This window comes from Lactuca saligna, chromosome 4 (assembly GCF_052625555.1).
Source record: "Lactuca saligna cultivar CGN05327 chromosome 4, ASM5262555v1, whole genome shotgun sequence".
Taxonomy (NCBI): domain Eukaryota; kingdom Viridiplantae; phylum Streptophyta; class Magnoliopsida; order Asterales; family Asteraceae; genus Lactuca; species Lactuca saligna.
The window spans coordinates 225666807-225674163 of NC_136420.1; positions in this window are offsets into that span (position 1 = coordinate 225666807).

The following is a 7357-nucleotide window of genomic DNA, read 5'->3' on the forward strand; positions in this document are numbered from 1 at the left end:
TAGGATATTAGAGTTCATTCCGAGAATAGAAATATTTCTGCCAAAAATCCCAGGACTATATATAGAAAACTGAACCAAATAGTTCATTTGTTGAATTCCAATTAGAGAAAAGCCAAAATTCTCTCTCACGGATCTTCGGGTTTTTATCCCAAATTGTGAGTACTTCGATCTAGTTATGTTATATAGCTTAGATTATGTTTAGAAACATCAATTACATATCAAAACAACTAGACTCGGGAGTTTATGGCCAAGAATGTTCTTGGGGAGTAAACTCCATTTTAAGGTCCTAAAGGGTTCCAATGACCCTCAAAGCTTTAGAACTCGAACTAGAAGCCTTCATTTCATAGTTAGGACACCAAAATCATTAGGAAACAATGATGAAAGTGAGTTCACAGCCAAGGAGTTCTTGGGCCGTGAACTCCATGTTTAAGTGCCCAAAATGCTTTGAAACACTTCCTAAGGCTTAGGTTTAATTGAGGAGAAGTACCCTAAAGTGTTTAAAGCCTAGAAAACATAAGAAATCACTAGTATTGAGGAGTTTACAGCCAAGACAAACTCTTGGGCCGTAAACACCTATAAAGGGGTCAAATGACACCCTAACTCCTTCCTTATGACTAGAACCCAACATAGATCATTACCTTGAAATGTTTGAGACTTGAAAACACCATAGTCACCCTCCCAAGGGAGTTTACGGCCGTAAAATCCAAGGGAATATTGACCCAAGGCCGTAAACTCTTTAAAGGAGTTAATATGGCACCCAAACACTTGATTTAACCTTGAAACAATTCACCACTAGAGTTGTAATAATTCTAAGCTTCATTTAGAGACATGGTTGAGAGTTTACAGCCAGGAGTTTACTCACCTGGGCCGTAAACTCCAAAACATATGGTCTTTAGACCATAAACTCCCATTAGGGGCATTGCACTCCTTTGTTGCAATCCATTAGCCTCCTAGCACTTGACCATAAGTGTTTTCCTTGCGTTTAAATGTTTATACTTGTATAATTAGTGTTTTAATCACTAATTATTTATATACATATGTCTTCATATGTAATTAGGATCATTGTGTGTGTCTAAAGTTTTCACTTGACACCAAGCACTTGCCCGATCCTTCCTTACGATAACAGTACGTTCAATTCCAATCACTTACTGCAGGTGACTTCATACCCCTTAAATAATGTTTTAAACTATTTTTAAATGTTTTATGGGGGGATACAAGTAGAATCATGTTAGTTATTATATCAATCACATGCGATTAATAAGTAAAATTATGCTAGTTATTACATCAATCGCATGTGATTAATATACAGCATTCAAATGATTTGGCTACTCATTAGCCGTTTTACCAAACCGTTACTTCAAATGATTTTTATAAACATTTTATATGTTTTAAACTCCTTATTACAGTGTATAGTTTACCCTGTATATTACATCTCAAACTTATTTACAATTGTGTTCAAACAAATGTTTCTTTATACTAAACTGTTTTATCAAACCCATGCCTTCAGATTGTTTTATAGATTGACATCAAGTCGATCTTTTCTTAAGATAATAATTATGTTTCAAATGTTTTTACAAAACTTGTTTATGCTTTTATATTATAAATTGCATGCCTCTATATGTATATTTATATAAGAAATGTTTAAAAGACTTAGGAAGGCTATCCACCCTATTTCCTTTTCGCGCTTGAGATGTGGTCTGGTGGGATATCGGGTATTTGTCCGAAAGTCGTTTAAATATTAGTTATATATTATGTGTACATATATAGTCATAAAAGGTCCTTCCAGTTCATCCCATGCCCTTGGGTAGCAAGGGTATACATCCATGTCCATACGTACCAGTTAGATTACTAGTAAACTACCATATGGGTAGTTTAGGATGATACTAGAACTATTACTAGAACGTGATACCATACAATGAGTCAGTTCATTCATGAGTCCATACTTGCTAGATAGAGAGCACATACACTACAGCTAGAACATTACAGTACGTTACTATACATGCTAGATAGAGAGCACGTACACTACAACTACAACATTACAGTACATTACTATACTATTACATGATCACACTTACATAAGTACAATTACATGATCACATCTACATGAGTACACTTACAAGAATTACTAGTACATTTTATATGTATAGATTCTGTTATATAATCCTCATTCTTATCTTTACCTTGTGATTCAATCACATAATCGACGAGATAGATTGGATTTAATATCCTAGTACCCAAGGATACATTGCGGGACTGACCATTCCTAGAATCTCTGCTAGCTACAGAGGTAAAAGCACATCCACGGATGTCAACGGTTGATACCATTACAGGTATACTGTTGGGGACTGACTATTCCTATACCCAGTTATTAGCAACAGAGGTAAATGTACATCCACGGATGTCTTCAGTTAACATTGTTATTTGCCCGAGTACCAACGGGAAATACCATTATAGATAGGTCTTGGTAGAAGACTACATTCAGAACAGTTAGGTCTTAGTAGAAGACTACATTTAGAACAGTTAGGTCTTGGTAGAAGACTACATTCAGAACAGATAGGTCTTGCTAGAAGACTAAATTCAGAACAGTTAAGTCTTGGTAGAAGACTCATGTTGTTATTAGTAGGAATTTCTAGGGTTTTTCAAATGTTTATAGTTGTTTTAAAAACATCTTCATACTTACAGTTCATATACAAATTCGTATAAACAAATACGTACGTACAAATTAAGACACTAAATACTTATGATCTCACTAGCTTTAAAGCTGATAGTCACTTTCAAAATTACTTGTATCCTCAGGTCATCATAGACAGGTACCGATGCAAGGAGAAAGGAAGATGGAACTTGTTCAAGACTTATCTTTCATTTTGATTTATGCTTTAGTGTTTATCAAAATTTGACAGAACACATTTGTATAATAATTATATTATTAATGCAATGGATGATGTTGTTGCTTGTTTACTACTTTACATTGTTGTGATATTATACATGACGTCCTCTGCCCCAGAACGTTTCCGCCGTTCTTGGTTTTGGGGTGTGACAGATTGGTATCAGAGCATTGTTTATAGTGAATTAAGTATATCAACCCATAAAAGATATACTGACTATAAATACATAAGGGATTAAAAATACTCTGACCAAGAGTTTATACTTTAAATAATAAAATATTTACGTAAGTATATGTGCTGCATTCATACTAAAATCAGTGTCACTACGACAGTACCAAAAGAATTACGATTGTTGGGAAACACAAGTGGGCTTAGAGACATATGGTCAAAACTGGGAAGATATAGCCTGGTCACCTATATTATCCGAGGGTTGACTAGCATGTGCCTAAGTTTAATTGTGTGGTTGCAACAATGCTAAAATCTTACCAACCGTACCACAATGAGAACAATAGAACATAACATTAAAATTAAAATACTATAGGAGTATTTAGTTTTACTATAAGTACTTTATACTTGAGAACTAAAACGGGATCTTCATAACTAAGTTGATAGTTGCTAAGTGGATACACTAAGGCTATATGTAATTAGGATGTTATAAACTTAGAATCTATGAAAATTTTGCCTTACCCCTATTCTGTGTGAATTTGGAATTAAGGTCACTTATTCGAAGGTCTATCATGTTTAGATTACACATAGCTGGTATGCACTTCACAAATAGCGATGTAACTGATGAAGGTTTTCTAAATAATTATCTAGATAGTTCGTCTAATAATTATTCTCCTACCCTAAATTCTCGCATAGAAAACATAGCTGGACTCCATCCCCTCAGCAACCAGTATCTTCCGAATGAAGTCATAGCTGGTTGGTTTGGAGAAGAACCAGAGAATGATCATCCGTTTCCCTTTGAATGATCACCATGAGGAAAACCCTTCGGACGGTGCTAATTCCAAACCAGAGGTTGAGAACCTACCCCAGGCAGCTCCCGTTCCAATTCCTAACCCTCGTCCAGCTTTTCATGGCCCGAACCCTGAGTGAGTGGAATGCTTGGAAACATGGAGCCAAGGATAAGATCAGCCCATGCCATTTAATGGTGACTGAAGCTTTTATGACCTGAGCAATGGGGGCTCAGCAGATAGAATCTTGCCAATCTTGGTCCTCAGAGAGGCCCGAAATGAGATTCAAGGCAGGACAGCCCTACGTCAGATTACCGAAGTTGTCGCCGATGCGAGAATGCATACCCTCCACACCATTCTTCTAGAAGATGCTCACGAGAGATCAGAGAGAAACCAGGAAACCCTACTGCAAGCACTGGCTGAATCACGAGCCAAATTCATAGAGCTCCGAGTATGCCAGAGAGTGTACGAAAGACACCTACTTGATGTGGAACGTCAACTGGCTGAACTGAGAGTTCACCATAGGGATAACCATCGCCAGTAGCAGACACTTTACTTTATTTTCCTTATAAAAAGGAATCGTGTTTTCTGTCTATGCCCGATGTGGCATTTTCTATGAAATTATCTTGTACCATAAGTACTTTAGTTAGTTCTTTATGCTGTCAAGGACTATCTTCTCTGTGAATATGATGTAAGACCTTTACAAGGTCATTTTACCGAATCTTTACGTCGTGAATATCAAGATATTGACAGCCGGCTAACTTCTGTGTCATTCTTTATTCAAGTACTATTATGATACTTTCAATGGGGTCTATTTGAAACATGATTTAGTCAAGTCATTCGACTATAGTAATTTAGCTCTGGAGACATTTCCAAGTCTTTTTCAGTGGTTGGATCTTGTTATTCACCAACCTACGATACCTCAGCTCGAACGTCAAACGTCTTGAGACCATTCTACAAACTCACTTCCATTCCGTACTAGCACTACATCATAGGGATGTAGGTCAAACCTTCGTAATCATACCTTCAATCTGTACTAAGACTGCATCATAGGGATGTAGGTCAAACTTTCAAGAACATACTTCTATTCATTACATAAACAGCCGAACTACGTCTAGAGACAACCAGAATCACTCACAAATTCCTTGTCTTTCGTGTTACAGAATCATGTCGTCATCCGGAAACAACCAGCCCAGCAATGAGACCTCTACTTTTCCTATGGACACCGCTACTTTTCAAGCCACTATTACAGCTGCCGTGATGGCTGCCGTGACAGCAGTCCTGGCAAATCGCAGCACTGTCAACGCAAACAAGACTGAAAAAGGAGTTGACAATCCCGATCGCATTAACGATCCGAGGAATCAACAAATAGTAACAGTCGGCACCACCCAAAACAACTCAGAGTTCAAGAAAAGAAAACGTCAAGCCAAAGTGGAACACAAACGATTTCAGAGAATTGCCAGGCAACAACCACAAGTAGAAACCTCTGCCATCCTAGTACCGAGCAGACCATATAAAGGAACACTCCCGAAGTGCGACCGATGCAACCACCACCACAAGGGAATTTGCCGAGCCTAGCAATGCAATAATTGCAACAAGATGGGACACATTGCTCATTTCTGCAGAACTACCTCCACCACTGGAGCAAGCCTAGTTTGCTATAGTTGTGGTGAGGCAGGGCACTATTACAGAAATTGCCCAAGAGGGAAGATCAACGAAAGCTACCGTGTCCCCATAACTCCTACTCGACACTTCACTTCCTCCACTGATGTGGGTGCTGTCCAGATATGTCACCAATGTGGTGAAATTGGACACCTCAAGAAGGATTGCCCGATAACGCAGAACTCTGGTGAAGACGGGAAAATTCTCAGGATCATAGCTATAGGAGAGACTGCTCCGGAACCATGTTAATGTAATTTAGGCGTTTCGTTGTAACAGACTTATAAACTATCCCAAACTAGTGCAACTACAGTCCTATCTTTTGTGAGATTCCGTAGGTTTAGGGATGCTCGTGCTGCGTGTACTTGTCTTTTGTAGTATACCTTTTTAGCAACAATAGTCTTGTAGGAACTCTGTTGATGGTTGCACGGTTGTGTTTTGTCTGTAAAACGTCTTATGTTCAAATCTAATGTCTTTATGTTTCAGTATGATTTCGACATTATCATACGAACCGATGCAGTTTGATCCTCACGAAAACAGCTTCATACGTACATCTCTTTCTTCTAGATCACTTTTCCAGCGACACCATCACATCAGAACGCCGAAGTAATCATGCATGGAGTACCTCACAGTTCTTTTCTTTTCCGAAGAAAACCCCAGAGTACCACTCGTACAGTACGTCAAGTTCAATCCAAGGATTCATAAGATTGATCTATCACTGAGGAATGTATGCACAAGAGTGATATATAATCAAGGTTCTACAGGTTTAGAATTGATGATTCCACTTTAACTCCTTTCTCCCCGTTGGGATGTGAGCTTAAAGAAGAATCAGTTATTCGACTACCTTTTCAATCTTAATTATATACGACTCGTATACACGAAATTGTGATTGTGAAACCAGGTATGAATCCTAATATGAACTTCAGGACGGAGAACTGCCTAAGCCTACGAGTAATCGCATCGTCATGTGAACAAACTTAGAACCCAGTACGACCCTTGTAAACAGATCGCCCTATATTCTAAACACCTACGGAGATATCAGAACAGTACAAACAACTTAACAAACTGCACAACAATAGAATAAGAAGACTAGACTTCTCACCCTGGAGAACCTCCAGTCTTATTCTCCTAGAGATCGACGGATTGCATCGTATGTGCCCCGGATATCGAGGACTCCGTCAAGATTTTCAGTAGAAATTGTTATCTCTGCCTCGCATAGATGAAATGGTTGAGCAAACGCAAGGAAAGAATTACTTTCGGAAATGGATCTGAGATCCGAATATCACCAGTTCGAGTGTTAGGGAAGGATGTCTGGAAGACTACCTTCCGAACTCGATGCAGACACTTCAAATCCGTAGTGATACCCTTCGGATAGGACCAATACGCCCATAGTTTTCATGAGCTAAATGAATAGGGTACGTCTTTCTTACTTGGATCAATTTGTCATTTGTCCATGTAATGACTCACTTATCTACCCTCGAAGTAAGAAGAAAACCCATGGAATCATTACCTTCAGAGGAACTTTTAGCGAAGTTCTCTAGGCACGAGTTTTGAAATTGAAAAGTCAAATTTCTATGACACACTGTTAGTAACATGGGAAATTATGAGTACTCTTTCAATTTGTCAAAACCGTTGAGCATTTATCGACACCAGAGACGCCGATAGCCTTTCGCCAAATTCCAGGTCTTACCGACCTACTATCATAGTTCATTCAGAACTTATCGCAAACTATAGAAACCCGTACGACATAGACCCGACAAGGGGTGGCCTTTGTCTGGGAAGTTAAACAAGAAAAAGAAACCTTGGAGATTCCAAGTGGGTGACCAAATTCTTTAGGAAGTCTCACTCGGGAATGGCTTA